Below are 17,623 nucleotides of genomic sequence, written 5' to 3' on the forward strand. Positions count from 1 at the left end.
ATTTTTTCTGCTCTGCTCGTCGGCGTCAGCGACTGCGCTGATCCTGCTGCTGTTTTCTGCTCTGCTCATCGGCGTCTGCGACTGCGCATCTCCTGCTGCTGTTTTTTGCTCTGCTTGTCGGCGTCGGCGACTGCGCTGATCCTGCTGCTGTCTTCTGCTCTGCTCATTGGCGTCAGCGACTGCGCATCTCCTGCCGATTTTTTCTGCTCTGCTCGTTGGCGTCAGCGACTAGGCTGGTCCTGCTGTTGTTTTCTGCTCTGAACGCCGACGTTGGCGACTGCGCTGGTCCTGCTGCTGTTTTCTTCTCTGCTCGTCGGCGTCTGCTCTGCTCGTCGGCGTCTGCGCTTGTCCTGCTGCTGTTTTCTGCTCTGCTCATCGACGACTGCTCTGGTCCTGCAGTTGTTTTAGCCTATGCTCGTCAGCGTCTGCTCTGCTCATCGGCGTCTGCGACTGCGCTGGTCATGCTGCTGTTTTCTGCTCGACACATTGGCGTCTGCGACTGCTTATCTCCTGCTGCTTTTTTCTGCTCTGCTCGTCGGCGTCAGCCACTGCGCTGACCCTGCTGCTGTTTTCTGCTCTGATCGTCTGCGACTGCGCATCTCCTGCTGCTGTTTTTTGCTCTGCTCATCGGCGTCAGCCACTGCGCTGATCCTGCTGCTGTTTTCTGCTCTGCCCGTCGGCGACTGCGCTGATCCTGCTGCTGTTTTCTGCTCTGCTCGTAGGCGTCAGCGACTGCGCTGGTCCTGCTGCTGTTTTCTGCACTGCTCATCGGCGTCGGCGACTGCGCTGATCCTGCTGCTGTTTTCTGCTTTGCTCGTAGGCGTCGCCGACTGCGCTGGTCCTGCTGCTGTTTTCTGCTCTGCTCGTCGGCGACTGCGCTGGTCCTGCTGGTGTTTTCTGCACTGCTCATTGGCGTCGGCGACTGCGCTGCTCATGCTGGTGTTTTCTGCACTGCTCATTGGCGTCTGCGACTGCGCTGGTCCTGCTGCTGATTTCTTCTCTGCTCGTCGGCGTCTGCTCTGCTCGTCGGCGTCTGCGCTGGTCCTGATGCTGTTTTGTACTCTGCTCGTCAGCGACTGCTCTGGTCCTGCAGTTGTTTTCGCCTATGCTCGTCAGCGTCTGCTCTGCTCATTGGCGTCTGCGACTGCGCTGGTCATGCTGCTGTTTTCTGCTCTGCTCATTGGCGTCTGCGACTGCTTATCTCCTGCTGCTTTTTTCTGCTCTGCTCGTCGGCGTCAGCGACTGCGCTGACCCTTCTGCTGTTTTCTGCTCTGATCGTCTGCGACTGCGCTGGTCCTGCTGCTGTTTTCTTCTCTGCTCATCGGCGTCGGATACTGAGCTGATCCTGCAGCTGTTTTCTGCTCTGCTTGTCTGCGTCAGCGAATGCGCTGATCCTGCTGCTGTTTTCTGCTCTGCTCGTCGGCGACTGCGCTGGTCCTGCTGCTGTTTTCTGCTCTGCTCATCGACGACTGCTCTGGTCCTGCAGTTGTTTTAGCCTATGCTCGTCAGCGTCTGCTCTGCTCATCGGCGTCTGCGACTGCGCTGGTCATGCTGCTGTTTTCTGCTCGACACATTGGCGTCTGCGACTGCTTATCTCCTGCTGCTTTTTTCTGCTCTGCTCGTCGGCGTCAGCCACTGCGCTGACCCTGCTGCTGTTTTCTGCTCTGATCGTCTGCGACTGCGCATCTCCTGCTGCTGTTTTTTGCTCTGCTCATCGGCGTCAGCCACTGCGCTGATCCTGCTGCTGTTTTCTGCTCTGCCCGTCGGCGACTGCGCTGATCCTGCTGCTGTTTTCTGCTCTGCTCGTAGGCGTCAGCGACTGCGCTGGTCCTGCTGCTGTTTTCTGCACTGCTCATCGGCGTCGGCGACTGCGCTGATCCTGCTGCTGTTTTCTGCTTTGCTCGTAGGCGTCGCCGACTGCGCTGGTCCTGCTGCTGTTTTCTGCTCTGCTCGTCGGCGACTGCGCTGGTCCTGCTGGTGTTTTCTGCACTGCTCATTGGCGTCGGCGACTGCGCTGCTCATGCTGGTGTTTTCTGCACTGCTCATTGGCGTCTGCGACTGCGCTGGTCCTGCTGCTGATTTCTTCTCTGCTCGTCGGCGTCTGCTCTGCTCGTCGGCGTCTGCGCTGGTCCTGATGCTGTTTTGTACTCTGCTCGTCAGCGACTGCTCTGGTCCTGCAGTTGTTTTCGCCTATGCTCGTCAGCGTCTGCTCTGCTCATTGGCGTCTGCGACTGCGCTGGTCATGCTGCTGTTTTCTGCTCTGCTCATTGACGTCTGCGACTGCTTATCTCCTGCTGCTTTTTTCTGCTCTGCTCGTCGGCGTCAGCGACTGCGCTGACCCTGCTGCTGTTTTCTGCTCTGATCGTCTGCGACTGCGCTGGTCCTGCTGCTGTTTTCTTCTCTGCTCATCGGCGTCGGATACTGAGCTGATCCTGCAGCTGTTTTCTGCTCTGCTTGTCTGCGTCAGCGAATGCGCTGATCCTGCTGCTGTTTTCTGCTCTGCTCGTCGGCGACTGCGCTGGTCCTGCTGCTGTTTTCTGCACTGCTCATCGGCGTCGGCGACTGCGTTGATCCTGCTGCTGTTTTCTGCTCTGCTCATTGGCGTCTGCGACTGCGCATCTCCTGCTGCTTTTTTCTGCTCTGCTCGTCGGCGTCAGCAACTGCGCTGACCCTGCTGCTGTTTTCTGCTCTGATCGTCTGCGACTGCGCATCTCCTGCTGCTGTTTTTTGCTCTGCTAGTCGGCGTCAGCGACTGCGCTGATCCTGCTGCTGTTTTCTGCTCTGCTCGTCGGCGTCTGCGACTGCGCATCTCCTGCTGCTGTTTTTTGCTCTGCTCGTCGGCGACTGCGCTGGTCCTGCTGCTTTTTTCTGCTCTGCTCATCGGCGTCGGCTACTGCGCTGATCCTGCTGCTGTTTTCTGCTCTGCTTGTCTGCGTCAGCGAATGCGCTGATCCTGCTGCTGTTTCCTGCTCCGCTCGTCGCCGTCGGCGACTGCGCTGATCCTGCTGTTGATTTCAGCTGTGATCGTCGGCGTCGGCGACTGCGCTGGTCCTGCTGCTGTTTTCTTCTCTGCTCGTCGGCGTCTGCTCTGCTCGTCGGCGTCTGCGACTGCGCTGGACCTGCTGCTGTTTTCTGCTCTGCTCATCGGCGTCGGCGACTGCGCGGGTCCTGCTGCTGTTTTCTGCTCTGCTCGTCGGCGTCTGCGACTGCGCTGGTCCTGCTGCTGTTTTCTGCTCTGCTCGTCGGCGACTGCGCTGATCCTGCTGCTGTTTTCTGCTCTTCTCTTAGGCGTCGGCGACTGCGCTGGTCCTGCTGCTGTTTTCTGCACTGCTCATCGGCGTCGGCGACTGCGCTGATCCTGCTGCTGTTTCCTGCTTTGCTCGTAGGCGTCGCCGACTGCGCTGGTCCTGCTGCTGTTTTCTGCTCTGCTCCTCGGCGACTGCGCTGGTCCTGCTGGTGTTTTCTGCACTGCTCATTGGCGTCGGCGACTGCGCTGGTCCTGCTGGTGTTTTCTGCACTGCTCATTGGCGTCTGCGACTGCGCTGGTCCTGCTGCTGTTTTCTTCTCTGCTCGTCGGCGTCAGCGAATGCGCTGATCCTGCTGCTGTTTCCTGCTCCGCTCGTCGCCGTCGGCGACTGCGCTGGTCCTGCTGTTGTTTTCTGCTGTGATCGTCGGCGACTGCGCTGGTCCTGCTGCTGTTTTCTTCTCTGCTCGTCGGCGTCTGCTCTGCTCGTCGGTGTCTGCGACTGCGCTGGACCTGCTGCTGTTTTCTGCTCTGCTCATCGGCGACTGCGCTGGTCCTGCTGGTGTTTTCTTCACTGCTCATTGGCATCAGCGACTGCGCTGGTCCTGCTGGTGTTTTCTGCACTGCTCATTGGCGTCTGCGACTGCGCTGGTCCTGCTGCTGTTTTCTGCTCTGCTCGTAGGCGTCGGCGACTGCGCTGGTCCTGCTGCTGTTTTCTGCTCTGCTCAACGGCGTCGGCGACTGAGCTGATGCTGCTGCTGTTTTCTGCTTTGCTCGTCGGCGACTGCGCTGGACCTGCTGCTGTTTTCTGCACTGCTCATCGGCGTCGGCGACTGCGTTGATCCTGCTGCTGTTTTCTGCTCTGCTCGTTGGCGTCTGCGACTGTGCATCTCCTGCCGATTTTTTCTGCTCTGCTCGTCGGCGTCAGCGACTGCGCTGATCCTGCTGCTGTTTTCTGCTCTGCTCATCGGCGTCTGCGACTGCGCATCTCCTGCTGCTGTTTTTTTGCTCTGCTTGTCGGCGTCGGCGACTGCGCTGATCCTGCTGCTGTCTTCTGATCTGCTCATTGGCGTCAGCGACTGGGCTGATCCTGCTGCTGTTTGCTGCTCTGCTCGTCTGCGTCAGCGAATGCGCTGATCCTGCTGCTGTTTTCTGCACTGCTCGTCGGCGTCAGCGACTGCGCTGATCCTGCTGCTGTTTTCTGCTCTGCTCATCGGCGTCTGCGACTGCGCATCTCCTGCTGCTGTTTTTTGCTCTGCTTGTCGGCGTCGGCGACTGCGCTGATCCTGCTGCTGTCTTCTGCTCTGCTCATTGGCGTCAGCGACTGGGCTGATCCTGCTGCTGTTTGCTGCTCTGCTCGTCTGCGTCAGCGAATGCGCTGATCCTGCTGCTGTTTTCTGCACTGCTCATCGGCGTCGGCGACTGCGTTGATCCTGCTGCTGTTTTCTGCTCTGCTCGTTGGCATCTGCGACTGCGCATCTCCTGCCGATTTTTTCTGCTCTGCTCGTCGGCGTCAGCGACTGGGCTGGTCCTGCTGTTGTTTTCTGCTCTGAACGCCGACGTCGGCGACTGCGCTGGTCCTGCTGCTATTTTCTTCGCTGCTCGTCGTCGTCTGCTCTGCTCGTCGGCGTCTGCGCTGGTCCTGCTGCTGTTTTCTGCTCTGCTCGTCGACGACTGCTCTGGTCCTGCAGTTGTTTTAGCCTATGCTCGTCAGCGTCTGCTCTGCTCATCGGCGTCTGCGACTGCGCTGGTCATGCTGCTGTTTTCTGCTCGACACATTGGCGTCTGCGACTGCTTATCTCCTGCTGCTTTTTTCTGCTCTGCTCGTCGGCGTCAGCGACTGCGCTGACCCTGCTGCTGTTTTCTGCTCTGATCGTCTGCGACTGCGCATCTCCTGCTGCTGTTTTTTGCTCTGCTCATCGGCGTCAGCCACTGCGCTGATCCTGCTGCTGTTTTCTGCTCTGCCCGTCGGGGACTGCGCTGATCCTGCTGCTGTTTTCTGCTCTGCTCGTAGGCGTCAGCGACTGCGCTGGTCCTGCTGCTGTTTTCTGCACTGCTCATTGGCGTCGGCGACTGCGCTCATCCTGCTGCTGTTTTCTGCTTTGCTCGTAGGCATCGCCGACTGCGCTGGTCCTGCTGCTGTTTTCTGCTCTGCTCGTCGGCGACTGCGCTGGTCCTGCTGGTGTTTTCTGCACTGCTCATTGGCGTCGGCGACTGCGCTGGTCATGCTGGTGTTTTCTGCACTGCTCATTGGCGTCTGCGACTGCGCTGGTCCTGCTGCTGTTTTCTTCTCTGCTCGTCGGCGTCTGCTCTGCTCGTCGGCGTCTGCGCTGGTCCTGATGCTGTTTTCTGCTCTGCTCGTCAGCGACTGCTCTGGTCCTGCAGTTGTTTTCGCCTATGCTCGTCAGCGTCTGCTCTGCTCATCGGCGTCTGTGACTGCGCTGGTCATGCTGCTGTTTTCTGCTCTTCTCATTGGCGTCTGCGACTGCTTATCTCCTGCTGCTTTTTTCTGCTCTGCTCGTCGGCGTCAGCGACTGCGCTGACCCTGCTGCTGTTTTCTGCTCTGATCGTCTGCGACTGCGCATCTCCTGCTGCTGTTTTTTGCTCTGCTCGTCGACGTCAGCGACTGCGCTGATCCTGCTGCTGTTTTCTGCTCTGCTCGTCGGCGTCTGCGACTGCGCTGGTCCTGCTGCTGTTTTCTGCTCTGCTCGTCGGCGACTGCGCTGGTCCTGCTGCTTTTTTCTGCACTGCTCATCGGCGTCGGCGACTGCGCTGATCCTGCTGCTGTTTTCTGCTTTGCTCGTAGGCGTCGCCGACTGCGCTGGTCCTGCTGCTGTTTTCTGCTCTGCTCGTCGGTGACTGCGCTGGTCCTGCTGCTGTTTTCTGCACTGCTCATCGGCGTCGGCGACTGCATTGATCCTGCTGCTGTTTTCTGCTCTGCTCGTAGGCGTCAGCGACTGCACTGGTCCTGCTGCTGTTTTCTGCACTGCTCATCGGCGTCGGCGACTGCGCTGATCCTGCTGCTGTTTTCTGCTTTGCTCGTATGCGTCGCCGACTGCGCTGGTCCTGCTGCTGTTTTCTGCTCTGCTCATCGGCGACTGCGCTGGTCCTGCTGGTGTTTTCTGCACTGCTCAACGGCGTTGGCGACTGCGCTGGTCCTGCTGATGTTTTCTGCTCTGCTCGTCGGCGATTGCGCTGGACCTGCTGCTGTTTTCTGCTCTGCTCGTCGCCGTCGGCGACTGCGCTGGTCCTGCTGCTGTTTTCTGCTCTGCTTGTCTGCGTCAGCGAATGCGATGATCCTGCTTCTGTTTCCTGCTCTGCTCGTCGCAGTCGGCGACTGCCTAGGTCCTGCTGTTGATTTCTGCTCTGATCGTCGGCGACTGCGCTGGCCATGCTGCTGTTTTCTTCTCTGCTTGTCGGCGTCTGCTCTTCTCGTCGGCGTCTGCGACTGCGCTGGTCCTGCTGGTGTTTTCTGCTCTGCTCATCGGCGACTGCGCTGGTCCTGCTGGTGTTTTCTGCACTGCTCATCGGCGTCGGCGACTGCGCTGGTCCTGCTGTTGTTTTCGCCTCTGCTCGTTGGCGTCTGCGACTGCGCTGGTCCTGCTGCTGTTTTCTGCTCTTCTCGTCGGCGTCTGAGACTGCGCATCTCCTGCCGCTGTTTTTTGCACTGTGCGTCGGCGACTGCGCTTATCCTGCTGCTGTTTTCTGCTCTGCTCGTCAGCGTCGGCGACGGCGCTGGTCCTGCTGCTGTTTTCTGCTCTGCTCGTCGGCGACGGCGCTGATCCTGCTGCTGTTTCCTGCTCTGCTCGTTGCCGTCGGCGACTCCGCTGGTCCTGCTGTTGTTTTCTGCTCTGATTGTCGGCGTCGGCGACTGCGCTGGTCCTGCTGCTGTTTTCTGCTCTGCTCGTCGGCGTTGGCGACTGCACTGACCCTGCTGCTGTTTTCTGCTCTGCTTGTTGGCGTCGGGTACTGCGCTGTTCCTGCTGCTATTTTCTGCTCTGCTCATCGGCGTCAGCGACTGGGATGATCGTGCTGCTGTTTTCTGCTCTGCTCGTCTGCGTCAGCGAATGCGCTGATCCTGCATCTGTTTTCTGCTCTGCTCGTCGCCGTCGGCGCCTGCGCTGGTCCTGCTGTTGTTTTCTTCTCTGCTCCTCAGCGTCTGCTCTGCTCGTCGGCATCTGCGACTGCGCTGGTCCTGCTGCTGTTTTCTGCTCTGCTCGTCGGTGACTGCGCTGGTCCTGCTAGTGTTTTCTGCACTGCTCATCGGCGTCGGCGACTGCGCTGATCCTGCGGATGATTTCTACACTGCTCGTCGGCGACTGCGCAGGTCCTGCTGCTGTTTCCAGCTCTGCTCCTAGGCATCGGCGACTGCGCTGGTCCTGCTGCTGTTTTCTGCACTGCTCATCGGCGTCGGCGACTGCGCTGGTCCTGCTGTTGTTTACGCCTCTGCTCGGCGGCGTCTGCGTCTGCGCTGGTCCTGCTGCTGTTTTCTGCTCTGCTCGTCGGCGAATGCGCTGGTCCTGCTGCTTTTTTCTGCACTGCTCATCGGAGTCGTCGACTGCGCTGGTCCTGCTGCTGTTTTCTGCTCTGCTCGTCGGTGACTGCGCTGGTCCTGCTAGTGTTTTCTGCACTGCTCATCGGCGTCGGCGACTGCGCTTATCCTGCGGCTGTTTTCTGCTCTGCTCGTCGCCGTCGGCGCCTGCGCTGGTCCTGCTGTTGTTTTCTTCTCTGCTCGTCAGCGTCTGCTCTGCTCGTCGGCGTCTGCGACTGCGCTGGTCCTGCTGCTGTTTTCTGCTCTGCTCATCGGTGACTGCGCTGGTCCTGCTAGTGTCTTCTGCACTACTCGTCGGCGTCGGCAACTGCGCTGATCCTGCGGCTGTTTTCTGCACTGCTCGTCGGCGACTGCGCAGGTCCTGCTGCTGTTTCCTGCTCTGCTTGTAGGCGTCGGCGACTGCGCTGGTCCTGCTGCTGTTTTCTGCACTGCTCATCGGCGTCGGCGACTGCGCTGATCCTGCTGCTGTTTTCTGCTCTGCTCGTCGGCGACTGCGCTGGACCTGCTGTTGTTTTCTGCTCTGATCGTCAGCGACTGCGCTGGTCATGCTGCTGTTTTCTTCTCTGCTTGTCGGCGTCTGCTCTGCTCGTCGGCGTCTGCGCTGGTCCTGCTGCTGTTTTCTGCTCTGCTCATCGGCGGTTGCGCTGGTCCTGCTGGTGTTTTCTGCACTGCTCATCGGCGTCGGCGACTGCGCTGGTCCTGCTGTTGTTTTCGCCTCTGCTCGTCTGCGTCTGCTCTGCTCGTCGGCATCTGCAACTGCGCTGGTCCTGCTGTTGTTTTCGCCTCTGCTCGTCTTGTCTGCTCTGCTCGTCGGCGTCTGCGACTGTGCTGGTCCTGCTGCTGTTTTCTGCTCTGCTCGTCGGCGACTGCGCTGGTCCTGCTGCTGTTTTCTGCACTGCTCATCGGCGTTGGCGACTGTGCTGATCCTGCTGCTGTTTTCTGCTCTGCTCGTCGGCGACTGCGCTGGTCCTGCTGCTGTTTTCTGCACTGCTCATCGGCGTCAGCGACAGCGTTGATCCTGCTGCTGTTTTCTGCTCTGCTCATTGGCGTCTGCGACTGCGCATCTCCTGCTGCTTTTTTCTGCTCTGCTCGTCGGCGTCAGCGACTGCGCTGATCCTGCTGCTGTTTTCTGCTCTGCTCGTCGGCGTGTGCGACTGCGCATCTCCTGCTGCTGTTTTTTGCTCTGCTCGTCGGCGACTGCACTGGTCCTGCTGCTGTTTTCTGCTCTGCTTGTCTGCGTCGGCGACTGCGCTGATCCTGCTGCTGTTTCCTGCTCTGCTCGTCGCCGTCGGCGACTGCACTGGTCCTGCTGTTGTTTTCTGCTCTGATCGTCGGCGACTGTGCTGGTCATGCTGCTGTTTTCTTCTCTGCTTGTCGGCGTTTGCTCTGCTCGTCGGTCTGCGACTGCGCTGATCCTGCTGCTTTTTTCTGCACTGCTCATCGGCGTTGGCGACTGTGCTGATCCTGCTGCTGTTTTCTGCTCTGCTCGTAGGCGTCGGTGACTGCGCTGGTCCTGCTGCTGTTTTCTGCACTGCTCATCGGCGTCGGCGACTGCGCTGATCCTGCTGCTGTTTTCTAATCTGCTCGTCGGCGATTGCGCTGGACCTGCTGCTGTTTCCTGCTCTGCTTGTCTGCGTCAGCGAATGCGATGATCCTGCTGCTGTTTCCTGCTCTGCTCGTCGCCGTCGGCGACTGCGCTGGTCCTGCTGTTGTTTTCTGCTCTGATCATCGGCGACTGCGCTGGTCATGCTGCTGTTTTCTTCTCTGCTTGTCGGCGTCTGCTCTGCTCGTCGGCGTCTGCGACTGCGCTGGTCCTGCTGCTGTTTTCTGCTCTGCTCATCGGCGACTGCGCTGGTCCTGCTGGTGTTTTCTGCACTGCTCATCAGCGTCGGCGACTGCGCTGGTCCTGCTGTTGTTTTCGCCTCTGCTCGTTGGCGTCTGCCACTGCGCTGGTCCTGCTGCTGTTTTCTGCTCTTCTCGTCGGTGTCTGAGACTGCGCTTATCCTGCTGCTGTTTTCTGCTCTGCTCGTCAGCGTCGGCGACTGCGCTGGTCCTGCTGTTGTTTTCTGCTCTGATTGTCGGCGTCTGCGACTGCGCTGGTTCTGCTGCTGTTTTCTGCTCTGCTCGTCGGCGTTGGCGACTGCACTGACCCTGCTGCTGTTTTCTGCTCTGCTTGTCGGCGTCGGGTAACGCGCTGTTCCTGCTGCTATTTTCTGCTCTGCTCATCGGCGTCAGCGACTGGGATGATCCTGCTGCTGTTTTCTGCTCTGCTCGTCGGCGACTGCTCTGGTCCTGCAGTTGTTTTCGCCTATGCTCGTCAGCGTCTGCTCTGCTCATTGGCGTCTGCGACTGCGCTGGTCATGCTGCTGTTTTCTGCTCTGCTCATTGGCGTCTGTGACTGCTTATCTCCTGCTGCTTTTTTCTGCTCTGCTCGTCGGCGTCAGCGACTGCGCTGACCCTGCTGCTGTTTTCTGCTCTGATCGTCTGTGACTGCGCATCTCCTGCTGTTGTTTTTTGCTCTGCTCATCGGCGTCAGCGACTGCGCTGATCCTGCTGCTGTTTTCTGCTCTGCTCGTCGGCGTCAACAACTGCGCTGGTCCTGCTGCTGTTTTCTGCTCTGCTCGTCGGCGACTGTGCTGATCCTGCTGCTGTTTTCTGCTCTTCTCTTAGGCGTCGGCGACTGCGCTGGTCCTGCTGCTGTTTTCTGCACTGCTCATCGGCGTCGGCGACTGCGCTGATCCTGCTGCTGTTTTCTGCTTTGCTCGTAGGCGTCGCCGACTGCGCTGGTCCTGCTGCTGTTTTCTGCTCTGATCGTCGGCGACTGCGCTGGTCCTGCTGGTGTTTTCTGCACTGCTCATTGGCGTCGGCGACTGCGCTGGTCCTGCTGGTGTTTTCTGCACTGCTCATTGGCGTCTGCGACTGCGCTGGTCCTGCTGCTGTTTTCTTCTCTGCTCGTCGGCGTCAGCGAATGCGCTGATCCTGCTGCTGTTTCCTGCTCCGCTCGTCACCATCGGCGACTGCGCTGGTCCTGCTGTTGTTTTCTGCTCTGATCGTCTGCGACTGCGCATCTCCTGCTGCTGTTTTTTGCTCTGCTCGTCGGCGTCAGCGACTGCGCTGATTCTGCTGCTGTTTTCTGCTCTGCTCGTCGGCGTCTGCGACTGCGCTTATCCTGCTGCTGTTTTCTGCTCTGCTCGTCGGCGACTGCGCTGATCCTGCTGCTGTTTTCTGCTCTGCTCGTAGGCGTCGGCGACTGCGCTGGTCCTGCTGCTGTTTTCTGCACTGCTCATCGGCGTCTGCGACTGCGCTGATCCTGCTGCTGTTTTCTGCTTTGCTCGTAGGCGTCGCCGACTGCGCTGGTCCTGCTGCTGTTTTCTGCTCTGCTCGTCGGCGACTACGCTGGTCCTGCTGCTGTTTTCTGCACTGCTCATCGGCGTCGGCGACTGCATTGATCCTGCTGCTGTTTTCTGCTCTGCTCGTCGGTGTCAGCGACTACGCTAATACTGCTGCTGTTTTCTGCTCTGCTCGTCGGCGTCTGCGACTGCGCTGGTCCTGCTGCTCTTTTCTGCTCTGCTCGTCGGTGTCAGCGACTACGCTAATCCTGCTGCTGTTTTTTGCTCTGCTCGTCGGCGTCGGCGACTGCGCTGATCCTGCTGCTGTTTTCTGCTCTGCTCGTCGCCGTCGGCGACTGCGCTCGTCCTGCTGTTGTTTTCTGCTCTGCTCGTCTGCGTCAGCGAATGCGCTGATCCTGCTGTTGTTTTCTTCTCTGCTCGTCGGCGTCTGCTCTGCTCGTCGGCGTCTGCGACTGCACTGGTCCTGCTGCTGTTTTCTGCTCTGCTCGTCGGTGACTGCGCTGGTCCTGCTGCAGTTTTCTGCACTGCTTATTGGCTTCGGCGACTGCGCTGATCCTGCTGCTGTTTTCTGCACTGCCAATTGGCGTCGGCGACTGCCCTGGTCCTGCTGTTGTTTTCGGCTCTGCTCGTCGGCGTCTGCGACTGCGCTGGTCCTGCTGCTGTTTTCTGCACTGTGCGTCGGCGACTGCGCTTATCCTGCTGCTGTTTTCTGCTCTGCTCGTCAGCGTCGGCGACTGCGCTGGTCCTGCTGCTGTTTCCTGATCTGCTCGTCGCCGTCGGCGACTGCGCTGGTCCTGCTGTTGTTTTCTGCTCTGATTGTCGGCGTCGGCGACTGCGCTGGTCCTCCTGCGTTTTTCTGCTCTGCTCGTCGGCGTTGGCGACTGCACTGACCCTGCTGCTGTTTTCTGCTCTGCTTGTCGGCGTCGGGTACTGCGCTGTTCCTGCTGCTATTTTCTGCTTTGCTCATCGGCGTCAGCGACTGGGATGATCCTGCTGCTGTTTTCTGCTCTGCTCGTCTGCGTCAGCGAATGCGCTGTTCCTGCTGCTATTTTCTGCTCTGCTCATCGTCGTAGTCGACTGCGCTGATCCTGCTGCTGTTTTCTGCTCTGCTTGTCTGCAACAGCGAATGCGCTGATCCTGCTGCTGTTTCCTGCTTTGCTCGTCGCCGTCGTCGACTGCGCTGGTCCTGCTGTTGTTTTCTGCTCTGATCGTCGGCGACTGCGCTGGTCATGCTGTTGTTTTCTACTCTGCTTTTTGGCGTTTGCTCTGCTCGTCTGAATCTGCGACTGCGCTGGTCCTGCTGCTGTTTTCTGCTCTGCTCATCGGCGACTGCGCTGGTCATGCTGCTGTTTTCTACTCTGCTTTTCGGCGTTTGCTCTGCTCGTCCGAATCTGCGACTGTGCTGGTCCTGCTGCTTTTTTCTGCACTGCTCATCGGCGTCGGCGACTGCACTGGTCCTGCTGCTGTTTTCTGCTCTGCTCGTCGGCGACTGCGCTGGTCCTGCTGCTTTTTTCTGCACTGCTCATCGGCGTCGGCGACTGTGCTGATCCTGCTGCTGTTTTCTGCACTGCTCATCGGCGTCGGCGACTGCGTTGATCCTGCTGCTGTTTTCTGCTCTGCTCGTTGGCGTCTGCGACTGCGCATCTCCTGCCGCTTTTTTCTGCTCTGCTCATCGGCGTCAGCGACTGCGCTGATCCTGCTGCTGTTTCCTGCTCTGCTCATCGCCGTCGGCGACTGCGCTGGTCCTGCTGCTGTTTTCTGCTCTGCTTGTCTGCGTCAGCGAATGCGATGATCCTGCTGCTGTTTCCTGCTCTGCTCGTTGCCGTCGGCGACTGCCTAGGTCCTGCTGTTTTTTTCTGCTCTGATCGTCGGTGACTGCGCTGGTCATGCTGCTGTTTTCTTCTCTGCTTGTCGGCGTCTGCTCTTCTCGTCGGCGTCTGCGACTGCGCTGGTCCTGCTGGTGTTTTCTGCTCTGCTCATCGGTGACTGCGCTGGTCCTGCTGGTGTTTTCTGCACTGCTCATCGGCGTCGGCGACTGCGCTGGTCCTGCTGTTGTTTTTGCCTCTGCTCGTTGGAGTCTAGGACTGCGCTGGTCCTGCTGCTGTTTTCTGCTCTTCTCGTCGGCGTCTGAGACTGCGCTGGTCCTGCGTCTGTTTTCTGCTCTGCTCGTCGGCGACGGCGATGATCCTGCTGCTGTTTCCTGCTCTGCTCGTCGCCGTCGGCGACCGCGCTGGTCCTGCTGTTGTTTTCTGCTCTGATTGTCGGCGTCGGCGACTGCGCTGGTCCTGCTGCTGTTTTCTTCTCTGCTTGTCGGCGTTTGCTCTGCTCGTCGGAGTCTGCGACTGCGCTGGTCCTGCTGCTGTTTTCTGCTCTGCTCATAGGCGACTGTGCTGGTCCTGCTGGTGTTTTCTGCACTGCTCAACGGCGTTGGCGACTGCGCTGGTCCTGCTGTTGTTTTCGCCTCTGCTCGTCGGCGTCTGCGACTGCGCTGATCCTGCTGCTGTTTTCTGCTCTGCTCGTCGGCTACTGCGCTGGTCCTGCTGCTTTTTTCTGCACTGCTCATCGGCATTGGCGACTGTGCTGATCCTGCTGCTGTTTTCTGCTCTGCTCGTAGGCGTCGGCGACTGCGCTGGTCCTGCTGTTGTTTTCTTCTCTGCTCGTCAGCGTCTGCTCTGCTCGTCGGCGTCTGCGACTGCGCTGGTCCTGCTGCTGTTTTCTGCTCTGCTCATCGGTGACTGCGCTGGTCCTGCTAGTGTCTTCTGCACTGCTCATCGGCGTCGGCGACTGCGCTGATCCTGTGGCTGTTTTCTGCACTGCTCGTCGGCGACTGCGCAGGTCCTGCTGCTGTTTCCTGCTCTGCTCGTCGGCGTCGGCGACTGCGCTGATCCTGCTGCTGTTTTCTGCTCTGCTCGTCGCCGTCGGCGACTGCGCTCGTCCTGCTGTTGTTTTCTGCTCTGCTCGTCTGCGTCAGCGAATGCGCTGATCCTGCTGCTGTTTTCTGCTCTGCTCGTCGCCTTCAGCGCTGATCCTGCTGCTGTTTCCTGCTCTGCTCGTCGCCGTTGGCGACTGCGCTGGTCCTGCTGTTGTTTTCTTCTCTGCTCGTCGGCGTCTGCTCTGCTCGTCGGCGTCTGCGACTGCACTGGTCCTGCTGCTGTTTTCTGCTCTGCTCGTCGGTGACTGCGCTGGTCCTGCTGCAGTTTTCTGCACTGCTTATTGGCTTCGGCGACTGCGCTGATCCTGCTGCTGTTTTCTGCACTGCCAATTGGCGTCGGCGACTGCCCTGGTCCTGCTGTTGTTTTCGGCTCTGCTCGTCGGCGTCTGCGACTGCGCTGGTCCTGCTGCTGTTTTCTGCACTGTGCGTCGGCGACTGCGCTTATCCTGCTGCTGTTTTCTGCTCTGCTCGTCAGCGTCGGCGACTGCGCTGGTCCTGCTGCTGTTTCCTGATCTGCTCGTCGCCGTCGGCGACTGTGCTGGTCCTGCTGTTGTTTTCTGCTCTGATTGTCGGCGTCGGCGACTGCGCTGGTCCTCCTGCGTTTTTCTGCTCTGCTCGTCGGCGTTGGCGACTGCACTGACCCTGCTGCTGTTTTCTGCTCTGCTTGTCGGCGTCGGGTACTGCGCTGTTCCTGCTGCTATTTTCTGCTTTGCTCATCGGCGTCAGCGACTGGGATGATCCTGCTGCTGTTTTCTGCTCTGCTCGTCTGCGTCAGCGAATGCGCTGTTCCTGCTGCTATTTTCTGCTCTGCTCATCGTCGTAGTCGACTGCGCTGATCCTGCTGCTGTTTTCTGCTCTGCTTGTCTGCAACAGCGAATGCGCTGATCCTGCTGCTGTTTCCTGCTTTGCTCGTCGCCGTCGTCGACTGCGCTGGTCCTGCTGTTGTTTTCTGCTCTGATCGTCGGCGACTGCGCTGGTCATGCTGTTGTTTTCTACTCTGCTTTTTGGCGTTTGCTCTGCTCGTCTGAATCTGCGACTGCGCTGGTCCTGCTGCTGTTTTCTGCTCTGCTCATCGGCGACTGCGCTGGTCATGCTGCTGTTTTCTACTCTGCTTTTCGGCGTTTGCTCTGCTCGTCCGAATCTGCGACTGTGCTGGTCCTGCTGCTGTTTTCTGCACTGCTCATCAGCGTCGGCGACTGCACTGGTCCTGCTGCTGTTTTCTGCTCTGCTCGTCGGCGACTGCGCTGGTCCTGCTGCTTTTTTCTGCACTGCCCATCGGCGTCGGCGACTGTGCTGATCCTGCTGCTGTTTTCTGCACTGCTCATCGGCGTCGGCGACTGCGTTGATCCTGCTGCTGTTTTCTGCTCTGCTCGTTGGCGTCTGCGACTGCGCATCTCCTGCCGCTTTTTTCTGCTCTGCTCATCGGCGTCAGCGACTGCGCTGATCCTGCTGCTGTTTTCTGCTCTGCTCGTCGGCGTCTGTGAATGCGCTGATCCTGCTGCTGTTTCCTGCTCTGCTCATCGCCGTCGGCGACTGCGCTGGTCCTGCTGCTGTTTTCTGCTCTGCTTGTCTGCGTCAGCGAATGCGATGATCCTGCTGCTGTTTCCTGCTCTGCTCGTTGCCGTCGGCGACTGCCTAGGTCCTGCTGTTTTTTTCTGCTCTGATCGTCGGTGACTGCGCTGGTCATGCTGCTGTTTTCTTCTCTGCTTGTCGGCGTCTGCTCTTCTCGTCGGCGTCTGCGACTGCGCTGGTCCTGCTGGTGTTTTCTGCTCTGCTCATCGGTGACTGCGCTGGTCCTGCTGGTGTTTTCTGCACTGCTCATCGGCGTCGGCGACTGCGCTGGTCCTGCTGTTGTTTTTGCCTCTGCTCGTTGGAGTCTAGGACTGCGCTGGTCCTGCTGCTGTTTTCTGCTCTTCTCGTCGGCGTCTGAGACTGCGCTGGTCCTGCGTCTGTTTTCTGCTCTGCTCGTCGGCGACGGCGATGATCCTGCTGCTGTTTCCTGCTCTGCTCGTCGCCGTCGGCGACCGCGCTGGTCCTGCTGTTGTTTTCTGCTCTGATTGTCGGCGTCGGCGACTGCGCTGGTCCTGCTGCTGTTTTCTTCTCTGCTTGTCGGCGTTTGCTCTGCTCGTCGGAGTCTGCGACTGCGCTGGTCCTGCTGCTGTTTTCTGCTCTGCTCATAGGCGACTGTGCTGGTCCTGCTGGTGTTTTCTGCACTGCTCAACGGCGTTGGCGACTGCGCTGGTCCTGCTGTTGTTTTCGCCTCTGCTCGTCGGCGTCTGCGACTGCGCTGATCCTGCTGCTGTTTTCTGCTCTGCTCGTCGGCTACTGCGCTGGTCCTGCTGCTTTTTTCTGCACTGCTCATCGGCATTGGCGACTGTGCTGATCCTGCTGCTGTTTTCTGCTCTGCTCGTAGGCGTCGGCGACTGCGCTGGTCCTGCTGTTGTTTTCTTCTCTGCTCGTCAGCGTCTGCTCTGCTCGTCGGCGTCTGCGACTGCGCTGGTCCTGCTGCTGTTTTCTGCTCTGCTCATCGGTGACTGCGCTGGTCCTGCTAGTGTCTTCTGCACTGCTCATCGGCGTCGGCGACTGCGCTGATCCTGTGGCTGTTTTCTGCACTGCTCGTCGGCGACTGCGCAGGTCCTGCTGCTGTTTCCTGCTCTGCTCGTAGGCGTCGGCGACTGCGCTGGTCCTGCTGCTGTTTTCTGCACTGCTCATCGGCGTCGGCGACTGCGCTGATCCTGCTGCTGTTTTCTGCTCTGCTCGTCGGCGACTGCGCTGGACCTGCTGTTGTTTTCTGCTCTGATCGTTGGCGACCGCGCTGGTCATGCTGCTGTTTTCTGCTCTGCTCATCGGCGGTTGCGCTGGTCCTGCTGGTGTTTTCTGCACTGCTCGTCGACCTCGGCGACTGCGCTGGTCCTGCTGTTGTTTTCGCCTCTGCTCGTCTGCGTCTGCTCTGCTCGTCGGCATCTGCAACTGCGCTGGTCCTGCTGTTGTTTTCGCCTCTGCTCGTCTTGTCTGCTCTGCTCGTCGGCGTCTGCGACTGCGCTGGTCCTGCTGCTGTTTTCTGCTCTGCTCTTCGGCGACTGCGCTGGTCCTGCTGCTGTTTTCTGCACTGCTCATCGGCGTCAGCGACTGTGCTGATCCTGCTGCTGTTTTCTGCACTGCTCATCGGCGTCTGCGACTGTGCTGGTCCTGCTGCTGTTTTCTGCTCTGCTCGTCGGCGACTGCGCTGGTTCTGCTGCTGTTTTCTGCACTGCTCATCGGCGTCAGCGACTGCGTTGATCCTGCTGCTGTTTTCTGCTCTGCTCATTGGCGTCTGCGACTGCGCATCTCCTGCTGCTTTTTTCTGCTCTGCTCGTCGGCGTCAGCGACTGCGCTGACCCTGCTGCTGTTTTCTACTCTGATCGTCTGCGACTGCGCATCTCCTGCTGCAGTTTTTTGCCCTGCTCGTCGGCATCAGTGACTGCGCTGATCCTGCTGCTGTTTTCTGCTCTGCTCGTCGGCGTCTGCGACTGCGCATCTCCTGCTGCTGTTTTTTGCTCTGCTCG

This window comes from Nothobranchius furzeri, chromosome 8 (genome assembly GCF_043380555.1).
Source record: "Nothobranchius furzeri strain GRZ-AD chromosome 8, NfurGRZ-RIMD1, whole genome shotgun sequence".
In the NCBI taxonomy this organism is placed as follows: Eukaryota; Metazoa; Chordata; class Actinopteri; order Cyprinodontiformes; family Nothobranchiidae; genus Nothobranchius; species Nothobranchius furzeri.